Source organism: Hyla sarda, chromosome 3 (genome assembly GCF_029499605.1).
Source record: "Hyla sarda isolate aHylSar1 chromosome 3, aHylSar1.hap1, whole genome shotgun sequence".
Classification (NCBI taxonomy): Eukaryota; Metazoa; Chordata; class Amphibia; order Anura; family Hylidae; genus Hyla; species Hyla sarda.
The window spans coordinates 13,722,731-13,744,907 of record NC_079191.1 but is presented as its reverse complement, the minus strand read 5'-3'; the positions used below and the strand labels follow the sequence as shown (position 1 = coordinate 13,744,907).

General features: G+C 38.9%; 1 protein-coding gene across 3 annotated transcripts in view; it reads left to right on the top strand.

The window, feature by feature from the left end:
- The window catches only part of PTK2B (protein tyrosine kinase 2 beta), a 207,370-nt gene that overhangs the window by 11,127 nt on the left and 174,066 nt on the right, over positions 1–22,177 (top strand). Inside the window, exon 1 of one of the 3 annotated variants that reach the window (XM_056563777.1) lies at positions 6,591–6,764. The exons of the other annotated variants lie outside the window; for them this stretch is intronic. The gene's annotated coding sequence lies outside the window, so the exon portion shown is untranslated. Of the gene's footprint in view, positions 1–6,590; positions 6,765–22,177 lie in introns of those variants that run through there. 3 annotated transcript variants of the gene reach the window in all.

Genomic DNA, 22,177 nt, shown 5'->3' with positions numbered 1-22,177 from the left:
ATTCTATTTTATTCACCTGTTTGTTTATTATTCTATGTATTTATTTATCTATTTATTTTATCTGAAGTACGACTAAGGGTGCACCACGACACCTGAAACGCGTCACATTGTCCATGTATGTTCCTGTATGCTGACTTTTACTACAATAAAGAACTATTTTATTTGGCACGATCCCTTTTTGCTGGACTATTTTCCTCTGTTATTTATTTTATCTATTTTATTTATTTTTCTATTTATTTATTTTATTCTATTTTATTTATTTTTCTATTTATTTATTTATTTTATTCTATTTTATTTGTTTATCTATTTCTTAATTTTATTCTAGTTTATTTATTTATCTATTTATTTATTTTATTTATCTATTTATTTTATCTATTTTTATGCATTTATACTATGTGTTTTTTCTTTTATTTGAGGAATTTCCCCATTTTCCTCCCTGCTTTGATCAGGTCTTTGGAAATTCCCCCTCGTATTGCAGTTCTGCGCACATTCACACTCTTCAGCTTGTCAGTTGAAGAGTTTCTACTGTAACAGTGATGATCATGTGATCAAAAACAAAAGAGACTTGTGATTTCATTACATTTTATTACAGAGACTGTTGAGTAATGAATATATCCCCTGGGTGCGACATTGTTGTATGAGGGTGTGAGGCAGCTGGATTTGTTTTATACAGGTTTTATGATATACTATGGACATAAACTGGCAGTGTTTCCTTACCGGTGTGCCTCCAGCTGTTGTAAAACTACAACTCCCAGCATGCCCGGACAGCCAAAGGCTGTCCGGGCATGCTGGGAGTTGTAGTTTTGCAATCTGTGCAACAGGAAGAAGGATACAAGATTGCAAAGATATCCCAGTATATCCTCATTACAGGAGCAAGATGGGACCTGCCAGGAATCCACATGTAACACTGTATAACCTTCACTGAACCCAGAGAGCTGGAGGGCAGAGACCTGTATAATACCTGTATATAAGAGCAGTATTATAGTAGTTATATTCTTGTATATAGGAGGCAGTATTATAGTAGTTATATTCTTGTATATAGGAGGCAGTATTATAGTAGTTATATTCGCGTATATAAGAGGCAGTATTATAGTAGTTATATTCTTGTATATAGGAGGCAGTATTATAGTAGTTATATTCTTGTATATAGGAGGCAGTATTATAGTAGTTATATTCTTGTATATAGGAGCAGTATTATAATAGTTATATTCTTGTATATAGGAGCAGTATTATAGCAGTTATATTCTTGTATATAGGAGGCAGTATTATAGTAGTTATATTCTTGTATATAGGAGCAGTATTATAGTAGTTATATTCTTGTATATAGGAGGCAGTATTATAGTAGTTATTTTCTTGTATATAGGAGCAGTATTATAGTAGTTATATTCTTGTATATAGGAGACAGTATTATAGTAGTTATATTCGCGTATATAGGAGCAGTATTATAGTAGTTATATTCTTGTATATAGGAGCAGTATTATAGTAGTTATATTCTTGTATATAGGAGCAGTATTATAGTAGTTATATTCTTGTATATAGGAGCAGTATTATAGTAGTTATATTCTTGTATATAGGAGCAGTATTATGGTAGTTATATTCTTGTATATAGGAGGCAGTATTATAGTAGTTATATTCTTGTATATAGGAGCAGTATTATAGTAGTTATATTCTTGTATATAGGAGGCAGTATTATAGCAGTTATATTCTTGTATATATGAACAGTATTATAGTAGTTATATTCTTGTATATAGGAGCAGTATTATAGTAGTTATATTCTTGTATACAGGAGGCAGTATTATAGGAGTTATATTCTTGTATATAGGAGCAGTATTATAGTAGTTATATTCTTGTATATAGGAGCAGTATTATAGTAGTTATATTCTTGTATATAGGAGCAGTATTATAGTAGTTATATTCTTGTATATAGGAGCAGTATTATAGTAGTTATATTCTTGTATACAGGATGATGCCGTATTACAGTAGTTATGGCTGAAAAATGTAACACAAATTTTACACTTTGGCACTTGCTCAGTTGTGTAGCCTCCCCATCCCCCATACCGTCATACTCTACCCAGTGTAATATGCATACGTATGTGTTTTTGTTTTTTAGTGTTATACCGTATTATTGTACATCAAGTGTTTTTCTTTGCTACAAGACGTGTGAATGTTTAACCACAGTTTTCACACTCAGCCTCAGGTGTCTAATTGATATTGAAGCTCTTAATCTTTACCCTGTATTGTCATATACTGTTACTTTTTGTTATTTGTGCCCCCCCCCCATGTCACATTAGTTAGGACCCTTCCTACATTGGGTCCCTGAGACACTGAATAGGTTCCTAATATGACACCGGTGCCCACAGGACAGCTCCTCTAGTTATATCACAGTCCGGGTTTGCACATAATATTTTGAACTTGTTACAAAGTTACAAAAACAATGGCAGCATTGTATGGATGGTGGGTGTACTGGATTTGGTACCTCTAGGCCAGTGAGGACGAACCTTTTCTAGCCCGAGTGCCCAAACCGTAATGTACGACAACTTTTCTTCCTTCTAAGTGCCAGCGCAGCAATTAAATCAGAATACTGAGGTTTAAGTCTAGAAATAACAACTTTGCCATAACTAATTAACATCTTTTGTTTTAAAAGAAGTAACAGATTAACCCCCCTCCCCAGTAGGCAGGTAGTACCCCCAGACTAGCCCCCCCAGTGGGCAGGTAGTACCCCCAGACTAACCCCCCCCCCCCCCCAGTGGGCAGGTAGTACCCTCGGACTAACCCCCCCAGTGGGCAGGTAGGAGCCCCAGATTAGACCCCCCAGTAGGCAGGTAGTACCCACAGATTAGACCCCTCCCCCAGTAGGCAGGTAGTACCCCCAGGCTAACCCCCCCAGTGGGCAGGTAGTACCCCCAGACTAACCCCCCCCCCCAGTGGGCAGGTAGTACCCTCTGACCAACCCCCCCAGTGGGCAGGTAGGAGCCCCAGATTAGACCCCCCAGTAGGCAGGTAGGAGCCCCAGATTAGACCCCCCAGTAGGCAGGTAGTACCCACAGATTAGACTCCTCCCCCAGTAGGCAGGTAGGAGCCCCAGACTAACCCCCCCCCCCCCCAGTGGGCAGGTAGTACCCCCAGATTAGACCCCCCAGTAGGTAGGTAGTACCCACAGATTAGACCCCCCCCCCAGTAGGCAGGTAGGAGCCCCAGATTAACCCCCCCCCCAGTAGGCAGGTAGGAGCCCCAGATTAGACCCCCCAGTAGGCAGGTAGTACCCCCAGATTAGACCCCCCAGTAGGCAGGTAGTACCCCCAGATTAGACCCCCTCAGTAGGCAGGTAGTACCCACAGATTAGACCCCCCCCCAGTAGGCAGGTAGGAGCCCCAGACTAACGCCCCCAGTGGGCAGGTAGTACCCCCAGATTCGACCCCCCAGTAGCCAGGTAGTACCCCCAGATTAGACCCCCCCCAGTAGGCAGGTAGTACCCCCAGATTAACCCCCCCAGTAGGCAGGTAGGAGCCCCAGATTAACCCCCCAGTAGGTAGGTAGGAGCCCCAGATTAACCCCCCTCCCAGTAGGCAGGTAGTACCCCTAGATTAACCCCCCCAGTAGGCAGGTAGGAGCCCCAGATTAATCCCCCACCAGTAGGCAGATAGTACCCCCAGATTAGACCCCCCCCCAGTAGGCAGGTAGGAGCCCCAGATTAATCCCCCCCCTAATAGGCAGGTAGTACCCCCAGATTAGATCCCCCCTCCAGTAGGTAGGTAGTACCCCCAGATTATACAACCCCCCACCCCCGGCTGGTACCTTTGTAGTTCACACTCTCAGAATACCTAGGGCCGTGTCAGGATGTAGTGACACCAACCCTTGAATTCTGGGAGCGTGACGTGAGCGAGCGTCATTACGCGGCGGCCGGCGGACGTGCATCCCTTTGCTGGCTCTTATTTGGGGGCGGAGCAATTACAGGTGAGCCGGCCTGTGTTACTGTATAGGGCAGGAGGATGGCCCGAAGCCCACCCACCCCCCCCTTGGTTGGCCACTGTGGTACGAGTGCCATAGGTCCGCCATCACTGATCTAGGCCAATATATCATCACTGCAGCAGGGTAAGCATTGCTAGGTTACACTGTCACTTGCTGATTCCTGGGGGTCCGACTGCTGAGACCCCAACTGTTTGCAGGAATGAAGGGGTCCTTGTACTCCTAAATATATCCCATCTTGGCATCCATATACTTGAAGGTTCTGCTATAGATTTTGCAATGCGACCCCGTGAAATGATTGAGTTGGCATAGTGGTTTAGTCCCTCTGTGAACCCCAAAGTGTCTTCAAAAGTTCCCCTAACTTAATAGTAAGGCAATGATCCAGGGTCTATGGCAAATTGTATCCAGTGTAAACAACATGAAGCCCTTGTGCAACTTAATCCTTCCAGTACTTATCAGCTGCTGTATGCTCCACAGTAAGTTCTTTCCTTTTTTGAATATCATTTCAGTCTGACCACAGTGCTCTCTGCTGAAACTTCTGTCCATGTCAGGAACTGTGCAGAGCAGGAGCAAATGCCCATAGCAAACTTGGACAGTTCCTGACATGGGCAGAGGTGTCAGCAGAGAGCACCGTGGTCAGACAGAAAGGAAATTCAAAAAGAAAATAACTTCCACTGTAGTATACAGCAGCTGATAAGTAGTGGAAGGATTAAGATTTTTTATTTAAGTCGTCTACAAATCTGTTTAACTTTCTGCCACCAGTTGATTAAAATGTTTTCCAGTGGAGTACCCCTTTAATTCTTGCACGCCTCATGCTGCATTTTGCTTGTAGACAGGACTACTTGTTACAGGTAGGCCTGTCTTATTTCTATACCTCAGGCCAGTGTTTCCCAAGCAGTGTGCCTCCAGCTGTTGCAAAACTACAACATCCAGCATGCCCGGACAGCCAACGGCTGTCCGGGCATGCTGGTAGTTGTAGTTTTGCAACAGCTGAAGGCAAACTAGTTAGGAAAACACTTGCCTTAGGCTCCTTGGTTACACCCAGCGGTGATGAGACCTCTCAGACACTTTTTTTATTTATTTTTTTATTTTATTTTAAAGGGGTACTCCACTGGAAAACATTTTCTTTTATATCAACTGGTGCCAGAAAGTTAAACAGATTTGTAAATGACTTCTATTAAAAAATCTTAATCCTTTCAGTACTTATGAGCTTCTGAAGTTAAAGTTGTTCTTTTCTGTCTAAATCCTCTCTGATGACACATGTCTCGGGAACCGCCCAGTTTAGAAGCAAATCCCCATAGCAAACCTCTTCTAAACTGGGCGTTTCCCGAGACACGTGTCATCAGAGAGGATTTAGACAGAAAAGAACAACCTTAACTTCAGAAGCTCATAAGTACTGAAAGGATTAAGATTTTTTAATAGAAGTAATTTACAAATCTGTTTAACTTTCTGGAGCCAGTTGATATATATATATATATATATATATATATATATATATATATATATACATACATATATATATATATATATATATATATATATATATACGTTTTTTTTTCCTGGAATACCCCTTTAATCCTTCCAGTACTTATTAGCTGCTGTATACTACAGAGGAAATTGTGTAGATCTTTCCAGTCTCACCACAGTGCTCTCTGCTGACACCTGTCTGTGTCAGGAACTGTCCAGAGCAGGATAGGTTTGCTTTGGGGATTTGCTCCTACTCTGGACAGTTCCTGACATGGACAGAGGTGTCAGCAGAGAGCACTGTGGTCAGACAGAAAGGAAATTCAAAAAGAAAAGAACTTCCTCTGTAGTATACAGCAGCTCATAAGTACAGGAAGGATTAAGATTTTTTAATAGAAGTAATTTACAAATCTGTTTAACTTTCTGGAGCCAGTTTATATATATATATATATATATATATATATATATATATATATATATATATATAAAAAGTTAATTTTTCCTGGAATACCCCTTTAATCCTTCCAGTACTTATTAGCTGCTGTATACTACAGAGGAAATTGTGTAGATCTTTTCAGTCTGACCACAGTGCTCTCTGCTGACACCTCTGTCCGTGTCAGGAACTTTCCAGAGCAGGAGAGGTTTGCCTTGGGGATTTGCTGCTACTCTGGACAGTTCCTGACAGAGGTGTCAGCAGAGAGCACTGTGGTCAGACAGAAAGGAAATTCAAAAAGAAAAGAACTTCCTCTGTAGTATACAGCAGCTCATAAGTACAGGAAGGATTGGGATTTTTTAATAGAAGTAATTTACAAATCTGTTTAACTTTCTGGCACCAGTTGATTTAAATGAAAATGTTTTCCAGTGGAGTACCCCTTTATTTTATCCGGTTTGTATCAAATAATTATAATTAGTGCAAATGTCGTCAGTAAATCGATTATTATTAATTATTACTATATTTATTCATTATTTTTAGTATTAAATTATTATACAGGTTCTCATGATCACAAGGCCAGATTGTAATAGAGAGGAGAAGCTAACAACCTGGCACTACTGCCTCCCCCCCTCCCCTTCTCTACCCAGCATCGTCCCTGCAGTAGCGCAGCCTCCCACCCTGCATTTGAAAGCTGCTACTTCCCTGCTAGAGATGGCAGAGCTTCCCTCACATTCTTCACTTACATGCATGAGAGATAAGGAAGTGTGTTGAGTAATCAGGGGTGTGTGCACGCTCTGCTGGTGAAGGAGGGGGGGAGGAGGAGCGAGCATGCTCACCTGCCCACTGCCACATTCCATCGCAGCAGTCAAATAGACAAGACCAAGGGGACGGAGATCACCAGGTAAGAGCTCTCTTCTGCTTTAACCTGCCCGGAACTCTATAAACTATCCATTCGCCTTCTGACCTACGACGCTGCCAGTGGGCACCAGTGGGCACCAGTGGGCACCACTGGCACTGCCGTTACTGGACTTGCAACTGGATACTTTAAAGTCAATATTGACTATCGAATATTTCCATTGTAACGTATGGACGACAGCTCCTGCGCCCCTCTAGAAATCCCCCCATGGCTTCGCTCTGCTTTGCTGATCTTGCATTGCTATAGGCGGAACTGATACTTTTGTGTGCGTCTTATGCTTTAGTGTTATGGTTTCTCTTATCGCCCTCTTGGTGGTTACTGTACAGTCTCTTACCTTGCCTTAGGGCAGCATTTCCCCAGCCTGCAAATCTACAACTTCCATCACGCGGGCATGCTGGGAGTTGTAGTTTTGTAACAGCAGGTGACACTGGTTGAGGAACAATGCCTTTAGTGCAGCGTTTCCCAACTAAGGGGCCTCCAGCTGTTGCAAAACCACAACTCCCAGCATGCCCGGACAGCCGAAGGCTGTCCGGGCATGCTGGGGGTTGTAGTTTTGCAACAGCTGGAGGCACCCTAGTTGGAAAACACTGCCTCAGGGTATAGTTTTCTTAGTTGCACAGACTTGCTAGTAGAGATACTTTGTATTTTCGATACCTACTTCCTTAGGGTAGAGTTTTCTTAGTTGCACTGACTTGCTAGTAGAGATACCTTGTATTTTCGATACCGTCTTCTTAGTTGCACTGACTTGCTAGTAGAGATACTTTGTATTTTCGATACCTACTTCCTTAGGGTACAGTTTTCTTAGTTGCACTGACTTGCTAGTAGAGATACTTTGTATTTCCGATACCTACTTCTTTAGGGTATAGTTTTCTTCATTTCACTGACTTGCTAGTAGAGATACCTTGTATTTTCGATACCGTCTTCTTAGTTGCACTGACTTGCTAGTAGAGATACTTTGTATTTTCGATACCTACATCCTTAGGGTATAGTTTTCTTAGTTGCACTGACTTGCTAGTAGAGATACTTTGTATTTTCGATACCTACTTCCTTAGGATACTTTCACACGAGCGGGTCGCCAGCGTATTTTACACAGCGGATCTGCTGCTAAAGGACCACTGTATGGTGCCTTTACATGTGCCTGCTTGGAGCAGCAATAAGTCGCTATGAGCAGACACACTGAAGCGATGTGCGAGTTGCTGCGCATGCGCGGTGTACTTGCACACATCGCGCTGCTCCCCCTGCTCTATGAACTAGGCCGAGAGCTGCCGCAAAGTGCGAGTGGGACCCCAGCGTATTTTACTCTGCACATCTGCCGCTAAAGGACCGCTGTATGGTGCTTTTACATGTGCCTGCCTGGAGTAGCAATAAGTTGCTATGAGCAGACGCACTGAAGCGATGTGCGAGTCCCCACGCATGCGCAGTGTACTTGCACACACCGCGGCCGCTCCCCCTGCTCTATGAGCTAGGCAGAGAGCTTCCGCGGTGAGCGAGTATACTGCGCATGTGCACGGCAACTCACACATCTCAGTGTGTCTGCTCATAGCGGGGTATTGCTGCTCCAAGCAGACACAAGTAAAGGCACCATACAGCGGTCATTCAGCAGCAGATCCGCAGTGTAAAATATGCTGGGGATCTGCTTGTGTGAACTTACATTTAGGGTATAGTTTTCTTAATTGCACTGACTTGCTAGTAGAGATACATAGTATTTTCGATACCTACTTCCTTAGGGTATAGTTTTCTTCGTTGCACCGATTTGCAAGTAGAGATACTTTGTATTTTCAATACCTCTTGCCTTAGGGTATAGTTTTCTTAGTTGCACAGACTTGCTAGTAGAGATACTTATTATTTTCGATACCTCTTGCCTTAGGGAATTCTTTCTTAGTTGCACAGACTTGCTAGTAGAGATACTTAGTATTTTCGATACCTCTTGCCTTATGGTATGTTTTTCTTAGTTGCACTGACTTGCTAGTAGAGATACTTAGTATTTTCGATACCTCTTGCCTTATGGTATGTTTTTCTTAGTTGCACTGACTTGCTAGTAGAGATACTTAGTATTTTCGATACCTCTTGCCTTAGGGAATTCTTTCTTAGTTGCACTGACTTGCTAGTAGAGATACTTATTATTTTTGATACCTCTTGCCTTAGGGTATGTTTTTCTTAGCAGAGATACTTTGTATTTACCCAATTCTTTCAACCACAACTCTCCCCGTTGCTGGGAATTGTAGTTCCACAACCACCTGAGAAATACAGGTTGGAGATCCACCCTTCATAGGACACAATGTAACAATGGCCTCTTTATGTTTCCCCTTTATTAACCCCAACCATCAGGTACCCGCCCTCCATAGTGGACACTTTGGTAGGTTCCCCTATATAACACATTGCAATGTGAGGTCGGTGCTTGAGGTCACGTTGTCATTTGCAGCTACTTGTTTAGTCGCCCTCTGGGCGCAGGTGTTAACTCCTTCCCTTCCAGGTCATGGTAGTGTTCCTCCAGCCATCTGCCTGGGATGTGTTGCAATAAGCAGAGATGATACTATATAGATATGTTTTCCAACCAGGGTGCCTCCAGCTGTTGCAAAACTACAACTCCCAGCATGCCCGGACAGCCAAAGGCTGTCCGTGCATGCTGGAAGTTGCTGTTTTGCAACAGCTGGAGGTACCCTGGTTTGGAAATACTGCTATATAGCAAGAAAAAGATTTATAAATAAATACTGCTATATAGCAAGATACCAGATTCTTGTGTCTTCTAATTCTCCAGAAATTGTTATCACAAAAGGCTGAGCTGATACTTTGTATCTAATTCACTATACAATGTATCTAGAACCTCATGTTTTATAGCTCTTTATAATGTGCTATTTACTGTGTGATACTTTGTATCTAATACATTTTACAATGTATCTAGATGTATATCCTGTCTTATAGTTCTTCATAATGTGCTATCTACTGTGTGATACTTTGTATCTAATTCACTATACAATGTATCTAGAATCTCATGTCTTATAGCTCTTTATAATGTGCTATCTACTGTGTGATACTTTGTATCTAATTTACTATACAATGTATCTAGAATCTCATGTCTTATAGCTCTTTATAATGTGCTATCTACTGTGTGATACTTTGTATCTAATTCACTATACAATGTATCTAGAATCTCATGTATTATAGCTCTTTATAATGTGCTATCTACTGTGTGATACTTTGTATCTAATTCACTATACAATGTATCTAGAATCTCATGTCTTATAGCTCTTTATAATGTGCTATCTACTGTGTGATACTTTGTATCTAATTCACTATACAATGTATCTAGAATCTCATGTCTTATAGCTCTTTAAAATATGCTATCTATTGTGTGATACTTTGTATCTAATACATTTTACAAAGTATCTAGATGTATCTCCTGTCTTATAGTTCTTTATAATGTGCGATCTACTGTGTGATACTTTGTATCTAATTCACTATACAATGTATCTAGATGTATCTCATGTCTTCTAGCTCTTTATATTGTGCAATTTACTGTGTGATACTTTGTATCTAATTCACTATACAATGTATCTAGAACCTCATATCGTATATTCTTTATAATGTGCTATCTACTATGTGATACTTTGTATCTAATTCACCATTCAATGTATCTAGATGTATCTTCTGTCTTATAGCTCTTTATAATGTGCTATCCACTGTGTGATACTTTGTATCTAATACATTGTACAATGTATCTAGATGTATCTCATGTCTTATAGTTCTTTATAATGTGTGATACTTTGTATCTAATTCAATATACAGTGTATCTAGACGTATCTCCTGTCTTATAGCTCTTTATAATGTGCTATCTACTGTGTGATACTTTGTATCTAATTCACTATACAATGTATCTAGATGTATCTCCTGTCTTATAGCTCTTTATAATGTGCTATCTCCTGTGTGATACTTTGTATCTAATTCACTATACAATGTATCTAGATGTATCTCATGTCTTCTAACTCTTTATAATGTGCTATCTACTGTGTGATACTTTGTATCTAATTCACTATACAATGTATCTAGATGTATCTCCTGTCTTATAGCTCTTTATAATGTGCATCTCCTGTGTGATACTTTGTATCTAATTCACTATACAGTGTATCTAGATGTATCTCCTGTCTTATAGCTCTTTATAATGTGCTATCTACTGTGTGATACTTTGTATCTAATTTACTATACAATGTATCTAGATGTATCTCATGTCTTCTAGCTCTTTATAATGTGTGATCTACAGTGTGATACTTTGTATCTAATTCACTATACAGTGTATCTAGATGTATCTCATGTCTTCTTGCTCTTTATAATGTGCGATCTACTGTGTGATACTTTGTATCTAATTCACTATACAATGTATCTAGCTGTATCTCATGTCTTATAGCTCTTTATAATGTGCTATCTACTGTGTGATACTTTGTATCTAATTCACTATACAATGTATCTAAATGTATCTCATGTCTTCTTGCTCTTTATAATGTGCTATCTACTGTGTGATACTTTGTATCTAATTTACTATACAATGTATCTAGAATCTCATGTCTTATAGCTCTTTATAATGTGCTATCTATTGTGTGATACTTTGTATCTAATACATTTTACAAAGTATCTAGATGTATATCCTGTCTCATAGTTCTTTATAATGTGCTATCTACTGTGTGATACTTTGTATCTAATTTACTATACAATGTATCTAGAATCTCATGTCTTATAGCTCTTTATAATGTGCGATCTACTGTGTGATACTTTGTATCTAATTCACTATACAATGTATCTAGAACCTCATATCGTATATTCTTTATAATGTGCTATCTACTATGTGATACTTTGTATCTAATTCACCATTCAATGTATCTAGATGTATCTTCTGTCTTATAGCTCTTTATAATGTGCTATCCACTGTGTGATACTTTGTATCTAATACATTGTACAATGTATCTAGATGTATCATGTCTTATAGTTCTTTATAATGTGCGATCTACAGTGTGATACTTTGTATCTAATTCACTATACAGTGTATCTAGATGTATCTCATGTCTTATAGCTCTTTATAATGTGCTATCTCCTGTGTGATACTTTGTATCTAATTCACTATACAATGTATCTAGATGTATCTCCTGTCTTATAGCTCTTTATAATGTGCTATATCCTGTGTGATACTTTGTATCTAATTCACTATACAATGTATCTAGATGTATCTCATGTCTTCTAGCTCTTTATAATGTGCTATCTACTGTATGATACTTTGTATCTAATTCACTATACAAGGTATCTAGATGTATCTCCTGTCTTATAGCTCTTTATAACTTGCTATCTCCTGTGTGATACTTTGTATCTAATTCACTATACAAGGTATCTAGATGTATCTCCTGTCTTATAGCTCTTTATAATGTGCTATCTACTGTATGATACTTTGTATCTAATTCACTATACAATGTATCTAGATGTATCTCATGTCTTATAGCTCTTTATAATGTGCTATCTCCTGTGTGATACTTTGTATCTAATTCACTATACAATGTATCTAGATGTATCTCATGTCTTCTAGCTCTTTATAATGTGCTATCTACTGTATGATACTTTGTATCTAATTCACTATACAAGGTATCTAGATGTATCTCCTGTCTTATAGCTCTTTATAACTTGCTATCTCCTGTGTGATACTTTGTATCTAATTCACTATACAAGGTATCTAGATGTATCTCCTGTCTTATAGCTCTTTATAACTTGCTATCTCCTGTGTGATACTTTGTATCTAATTCACTATACAAGGTATCTAGATGTATCTCCTGTCTTATAGCTCTTTATAATGTGCTATCTACTGTATGATACTTTGTATCTAATTCACTATACAATGTATCTAGATGTATCTCATGTCTTATAGCTCTTTATAATGTGCTATCTCCTGTGTGATACTTTGTATCTAATTCACTATACAATGTATCTAGATGTATCTCCTGTCTTATAGCTCTTTATAATGTGTTATATCCTGTGTGATACTTTGTATCTAATTCACTATACAATGTATCTAGATGTATCTCATGTCTTCTAGCTCTTTATAATGTGCTATCTACTGTATGATACTTTGTATCTAATTCACTATACAAGGTATCTAGATGTATCTCCTGTCTTATAGCTCTTTATAACTTGCTATCTCCTGTGTGATACTTTGTATCTAATTCACTATACAAGGTATCTAGATGTATCTCCTGTCTTATAGCTCTTTATAATGTGCTATCTACTGTATGATACTTTGTATCTAATTCACTATACAAGGTATCTAGATGTATCTCCTGTCTTATAGCTCTTTATAACTTGCTATCTCCTGTGTGATACTTTGTATCTAATTCACTATACAAGGTATCTAGATGTATCTCCTGTCTTATAGCTCTTTATAATGTGCTATCTACTGTATGATACTTTGTATCTAATTCACTATACAATGTATCTAGATGTATCTCCTGTCTTATAGCTCTTTATAATGTGCTATCTACTGTATGATCTGCTTTCATTCATCCTGTGGATATTCATCTATATAGCGGCACTGGCTTGGTCTACATGTGGGCGTAAGCAGAGCTGATACATTGTTTCTAAATACAACACAAAATGCATACGTTGTGCCCTGGTATAATGTGCCAGCAGTTCTCTTGTTGTACGTTTACCCTCTGGGTATAAAGGGGACTGCACTGGCATAATATGCAGGAAGATACATTGTTGCTATTTTGTAGCTGCCATGCAATATACGAAATAACTAGGGTGTCTCATGTATTATGCCATTGTATAATGTTCCAGCAGTCAAGTCTTCACCTTCTATGTTTGATGTTATATGGCAGTAACGTATGTGTATTCACCCTCTAGGTGTAAGGGAGTATAGGTGAGTTGTGCTGCAGGGACTTGTTGAACATAAAAACACACACACACCCACACACACACATATATATACATATGAAGATACAATCAGAGCTGATACTTTGTATTGATCATGTGGTATACAAAATAACAGGGATGTTGTATACTTTATGCTATGGTATAATGTGCCAGCGGTTGTGTTGCGTCTTCACCCTCTAGGTATAAGGGTACATGGATGAGTTGTGCTGCAGGGACTTGTTGAACAAGTAAACAAAAGCAGAGCTGATACTTTGTATCTACCATGTAATATACAAAATAATAATGTTGGCTTGATTATAATGCCATGGTATAAGGTGCCAGTAGTTATGTATCTTCGCCTTCTATGTTTGATCTATAGCAGTAACGTATGTGTCTTCACCCACTAGGTGTAAGTGTGTATAGGTGAGTTGTGCTCCAGGGACTTCTTGAACATAAAAAACAAAAGCAGAGTTGATACTTTGTACCTACCATGTAATATACAAAATAATAATGTTGTCTTGATTATAATGCCGTGGTATAAGGTGCCAATAGTTATGTATCTTCGCCTTCTATGTTTGATCTATAGCAGTAACGTATGTGTCTTCACCCACTAGGTGTAAGGGTGTATAGGTGAGTTGTGCTCCAGGGACTTCTTGAACATAAAAAACAAAAGCAGAGTTGATACTTTGTATTTAAATACAACACAAAATACATGCATTGTGCCCTGGTATACCATGCCAGCAGTTCTGTTGTTGTACCTTCACCCTCTAGAGATAAGGATATAAAGGTGACTGACGCTGCACTGGCATGTTACACCGGAAGACATATTATTGCTAGATTGTACCTACCAGGCAATAGGTGAAATAACAAGGGTGTCTTCCGTATTATGCCACTGTAAAATATGTGATTTGTTACGCTTCTTTACCTTTTTATATCTGATGTTATATAGCAATAATGTTTGTGTCTTCACCCTCTGGGTGTAAGGGTGTATAGGTGAGTTGTGCTATGGCGAACATGAAAACACATATCTATATTGATACAATCAGAGCTGATACTTTGTATTGACCATGCGGTATAAAAAATAACAGGGATGTTGTATACTTTATGTCATGGTATAATGTGCCAGCGGTTATGTTGTGTCTTCACCCTCTGGTTATAAGGGTATATAGGTGAGTTGAAATTTATTTTCTTGTTGAACAAGAAAGACACAGAGCTGATACTTTGTATTTATGTATTTATATGCTGTGTCTTCACCCTCTAGGTGTGAGGATATTTAGGTAAGTTAAGCTTTACTTTCTTGTTGCTAATATTTTGTATTGATCTTGCAGTATACAAAATAACAGGAGGGTCAGTATAATTGCAGTATAATGTGCCAGCAGTTGTGCTGTGTCTTCACCCTCTAGGTGGGAGGATATTTAGGTAAGTTAAGCTTTACTTTCTTGTTGCTAATATTTTGTATTGATCTTGCAGTATACAAAATAACAGGAGGGTCAGTATAATTGCAGTATAATGTGCCAGCAGTTGTGCTGTGTCTTCACCCTCTAGGTGGGAGGATATTTAGATAAGTTAAGCTTTACTTTCTTGTTGCTAATATTTTGTATTGATCTTGCAGTATTCAAAATAACAGAAGGGTCAGTATAATTGCAGTATAATGTGCCAGCAGTTGTATTGTTATGTCTTCACCCTCTTGTTATAAGGATATTTAGGATGTTATAGGCAGAACTGATACCTGCGTATAAAAAGGTTGTAATATACATCTGCATCATTTGCCAACAATAACATTTAACTTTTATCACCTTCTCGGGTCAATGGCTTCCATACTTTTTTTTAGAATGGGAAACCTTGATGATCATAGAGATAAGTCTTCACCCTCTTGTACTCGTGGAGAAGAGTTCACTTGAGTCGAATTGTCAGTTATAGAGGAAATGGCACCCTTTGTGTTTTATTCATTATCCTGTAATGAGTGTACAGGGGGAGGACCCCTTAAGGGTCATGTGATAGAGGTTGAGCCAGCAGAAAGAGGGCGCAATGGGGGTTCTTTATCTTCTTCATTTGCAGAAGTTGAGGCTATACATAGGACAGGACTATTGTCGTCTCTATCAGATATATATCTGCAGTGCGTTCATGTCTCTGGAGATGAAAGGGTGCGCGGCACTTTACGGAACAAACAAACACGCGGCTCCTTATATGGCTGAATAAAAAGTTTGGCGTGTGGAGGATCTGTGAGTCCCCATATCAGTGTTTTACAAGCAGGGTGTCTCCAGCTGTTGCAAAACTACAACACCCAGCATGCCCGGACAGCCTTCAGCTGTCCGGGCATGCTGGGAGTTGTAGTTTTGCAACTGATTAGGAAACACGGCCCCCATACAATGTCACATAATGGGGAGGAAGCACCAAACCGGCCATGCGGAAGGACAACGACCAATATGTGGAGGTTAACTCCTTCACTGCTGAGTGGAGTCTATGCTAGTTCTTTTTTGTGTCATTACATAACGCGAGATGCATCTAACATGATAGGCTTAGATACAACAGCTCAGTAGACAGTATCACACATGATAGGTTTAGATATAACAGTTCACTAGCAGTATTGCACATGAAAAGCTTAGATATACCAGCTTAAAAATACAATATAACACAGGATGGGCTTAGATACAACAGCCCAGTAGACAGTATCACACATGAAAGGCTTAGATACAACAGTTCACTGGCAGTATCACACATGAAAGGCTTAGATACACCAGCTTAAAAATACAGTATAACACATGATGGGCTTAGATACAAAAGCCCAGTAGACAGTAACACAGATGATAGGCTTAGATACACACTTAGTAGCAGTATAACACATGATAGGCTTAGGATATACCAGCTTAATTACAGTATAAGACAGGGTGGGCTTAGATACAACAGCTCAGTAGACAGTAACACATATGATAGGCTTAGATACACACTTAGTAGCAGTATAACACATGATAGGCTTAGGATATACCAGCTTAATTACAGTATAAGACAGGATGGGCTTAGATACAATAGCTCAGTAGACAGTAACAGACGAGAGACTTAGATACAACAGCTCAGTAGCACTATAACACATGATATGATTAGATACACCATCTTGAAAGTACAGTAATAACACATGATGGGCTTAGATAAAACAGCTCAGTAGACAGTATCACACATTATTGGCTTAGGTACACAGCTCAGTAGCAGTATCACACATGATAGACTTAGATACACCCGCTTAACAGTACAATATAACACATGATAGGCTTAGATACACCCGCTTAAAAGTACAGTATCACACATAAAAGGCTTAGATACACTTCTCAGCAGTGTCCCTGGAGGTATACGGTAACATTAGATGATGGGGGATGTAGTGTATCGGTTACAGTAAGTGGAGGAGTGTGCTGTTGTTACATTGTATCACACATGATAGGCTTAGATACACTTGTCAGGTTACAGTGAGTGGAGGAGTGTGCTGTTGTTACATTGTATCACACATGATAGGCTTAGATACACTTGTCAGGTTACAGTGAGTGGAGGAGTGTGCTGTTGTTATGTTGTATCACACATGATAGGCTTAGATACACTTCTCAGGATACAGTGAGTGGAGGAGTGTGCTGTTGTTACATTGTATCACACATGATAGGTTTAGATACACTTCTAAGGTTACAGTGAGTGGAGGAGTGTGCTGTTGTTACATTGTATCACACATGATAGGCTTAGATACACTTGTCAGGTTACAATGAGTGGAGGAGTGTGTTGTTACATTGTATCACACATGATAGACTTAGATACACTTGTCAGGTTACAGTGAGTGGAGGAGTGTGCTGTTGTTATGTTGTATCACACATGATAGGCTTAGATACACTTCTCAGGATACAGTGAGTGGAGGAGTGTGCTGTTGTTACATTGTATCGCACATGATAGGCTTAGATACACTTGTCAGGTTACAGTGAGTGGCGGAGTGTGTTGTTACATTGTATCACACATTATAGGCTTAGATACACTTGTCAGGTTACAGTGAGTGGAGGAGTGTGCTGTTACATTGTATCACACATGATAGGCTTAGATACACTTGTCAGGTTACAGTGAGTGGAGGAGTGTGCTGTTGTTACATTGTATCACACATGATAGGCTTAGATACACTTGTCAGGTTACAGTGAGTGGAGGAGTGTGCTGTTGTTATGTTGTATCACACATGATAGGCTTAGATACACTTCTCAGGATACAGTGAGTGGAGGAGTGTGCTGTTGTTACATTGTATCACACATGATAGGTTTAGATACACTTCTAAGGTTACAGTGAGTGGAGGAGTGTGCTGTTGTTACATTGTATCACACATGATAGGCTTAGATACACTTGTCAGGTTACAATGAGTGGAGGAGTGTGTTGTTACATTGTATCACACATGATAGACTTAGATACACTTGTCAGGTTACAGTGAGTGGAGGAGTGTGCTGTTACATTGTATCACACATGATAGGCTTAGATACAGTTGTCAGGTTACAGTGAGTGGAGGAGTGTGCTGTTGTTACATTGTATCACACATGATAGGCTTAGATACACTTGTCAGGTTACAGTGAGTGGAGGAGTGTGCTGTTACATTGTATCACACATGATAGGCTTAGATACAGTTGTCAGGTTACAGTGAGTGGAGGAGTGTGCTGTTGTTACATTGTATCGCACATGATAGGCTTAGATACACTTGTCAGGTTACAGTGAGTGGCGGAGTGTGTTGTTACATTGTATCACACATTATAGGCTTAGATACACTTGTCAGGTTACAGTGAGTGGAGGAGTGTGCTGTTACATTGTATCACACATGATAGGCTTAGATACACTTGTCAGGTTACAGTGAGTGGAGGAGTGTGCTGTTACATTGTATCACACATGATAGGCTTAGATACACTTGTCAGGTTAGAGTGAGTGGAGGAGTGTGCTGTTGTTACATTGTATCACACATGATAGGCTTAGATACACTTGTCAGGTTACAGTGAGTGGAGGAGTGTGCTGTTGTTACATTGTATCACACATGATAGGCTTAGATACACTTGTCAGGTTACAGTGAGTGGAGGAGTGTGCTGTTGTTACATTGTATCACACATGATAGGCTTAGATACACTTGTCAGGTTACAATGAGTGGAGGAGTGTGCTGTTGTTACATTGTATCACACATGATAGGCTTAGATACACTTGTCAGGTTACAGTGAGTGGAGGAGTGTTCTGTTGTTACATTGTATCACACATGATAGGCTTAGATACACTTGTCAGGTTACAGTGAGTGGAGGAGTGTGTTGTTACATTGTATCACACATTATAGGCTTAGATACACTTGTCAGGTTACAGTGAGTGGAGGAGTGTGCTGTTGTTACATTGTATCACACATGATAGGCTTAGATACACTTGTCAGGTTACAGTGAGTGGAGGAGTGTGCTGTTGTTACGTTGTATCACACATGATAGGCTTAGATACACTTGTCAGGTTACAGTGAGTGGAGGAGTGTGTTGTTACATTGTATCACACATGATAGGCTTAGATACACTTGTCAGGTTACAGTGAGTGGAGGAGTGTGTTGTTACATTGTATCACACATGATAGGCTTAGATACACTTGTCAGGTTACAGTGAGTGGAGGAGTGTGTTGTTACATTGTATCACACATGATAGGCTTAGATACACTTGTCAGGTTACAGTGAGTGGAGGAGTGTGCTGTTACATTGTATCACACATTATAGGCTTAGATACACTTGTCAGGTTACAGTGAGTGGAGGAGTGTGCTGTTGTTACATTGTATCGCACATGATAGGCTTAGATACACTTGTCAGGTTACAGTGAGTGGAGGAGTGTGCTGTTGTTACATTGTATCACACATGATAGGCTTAGATACACTTGTCAGGTTACAGTGAGTGGAGGAGTGTGTTGTTACATTGTATCACACATGATAGGCTTAGATACACTTGTCAGGTTACAGTGAGTGGAGGAGTGTGCTGTTACATTGTATCACACATGATAGGCTTAGATACACTTGTCAGGTTACAGTAAGTGGAGGAGTGTGTTGTTGTTACATTGTATCACACATGATAGGCTTAGATACACTTGTCAGGTTACAGTGAGTGGAGGAGTGTGCTGTTACATTGTATCACACATTATAGGCTTAGATACACTTGTCAGGTTAGAGTGAGTGGAGGAGTGTGCTGTTACATTGTATCACACATGATAGGCTTAGATACAGTTGTCAGGTTACAGTGAGTGGAGGAGTGTGCTGTTACATTGTATCACACATGATAGGCTTAGATACACTTGTCAGGTTAGAGTGAGTGGAGGAGTGTGCTGTTGTTACATTGTATCACACATGATAGGCTTAGATACAGTTGTCAGGTTACAGTGAGTGGAGGAGTGTGCTGTTACATTGTATCACACATGATAGGCTTAGATACACTTGTCAGGTTACAGTGAGTGGAGGAGTGTGTTGTTACATTGTATCACACATGATAGACTTAGATACAGTTGTCAGGTTACAGTGAGTGGAGGAGTGTGCTGTTACATTGTATCACACATTATAGGCTTAGATACACTTGTCAGGTTAGAGTGAGTGGAGGAGTGTGTTGTTACATTGTATCACACATGATAGACTTAGATACAGTTGTCAGGTTACAGTGAGTGGAGGAGTGTGCTGTTACATTGTATCACACATGATAGGCTTAGATACACTTGTCAGGTTACAGTGAGTGGAGGAGTGTGCTGTTACATTGTATCACACATTATAGGCTTAGATACACTTGTCAGGTTAGAGTGAGTGGAGGAGTGTGCTGTTGTTACATTGTATCACACATGATAGGCTTAGATACACACATTTGGCCCTCACATTGTGTCTCTCTGTATTACACTTCCTGACACCTTCATCTGAACACAAAACCTAAATATAACTTCTGGGTAAAGGAGGCGGCAAAACCCCCCCCCCCCCCCCAACAACACCGCCAGATGGGCCGCGCACTGCGAAACCTGTTCTCACTGCCACAAATACAACACACACAGGAACTATACACCAACAGCACATGTATGTATATACAGCACATATATACACACTACATATATACAGCACATATATACACACTACATATATACAGCACATATATACACACTACATATATACAGCACATATATACATACTACATATATACACACTACATATATACACACTACATATATACAGCACATATATATACACTACATATATACAGCACATATATACATACTACATATATACATACTACATATATACACACTACATATATACATACTACATATATACAGCACATATATACACACTACATATATACATACTACATATATACATACTACATATATACATACTACATATATACACACTACATATATACATACTACATATATACATACTACATATATACAGCACATATATACACACTACATATATACAGCACATATATACACACTACATATATACATACTACATATATACATACTACATATATACAGCACATATATACACACTACATATATACAGCACATATATACACACTACATATATACAGCACATATATACACACTACATATATACAGCACATATATACACACTACATATATACAGCACATATATACACACTACATATATACATACTACATATATACACACTAGATATATACAGCACATATATATACACTACATATATACAGCACATATATATACACTACATATATACATACTACATATATACACACTACATATATACATACTACATATATACAGCACATATATACACACTACATATATACAGCACATATATACACACTACATATATACATACTACATATATACATACTACATATATACAGCACATATATACACACTACATATATACAGCACATATATACACACTACATATATACAGCACATATATACACACTACATATATACAGCACATATATACACACTACATATATACATACTACATATATACAGCACATATATACAGCACTACATATATACATACTACATATATACACACTACATATATACATACTACATATATACATACTACATATATACACACTACATATATACATACTACATATATACACACTACATATATACATACTACATATATACAGCACATATATACAGCACTACATATATACATACTACATATATACACACTACATATATACATACTACATATATACATACTACATATATACACACTACATATATACATACTACATATATACACACTACATATATACACACTACATATATACATACTACATATATACACACTACATATATACATACTACATATATACATACTACATATATACATACTACATATATACATACTACATATATACACACTACATATATACAGCACATATATACATACTACATATACAGCACATATATACATACTACATATACAGCACATATATACATACTACATATATACAGCACATATATACATACTACATATATACAGC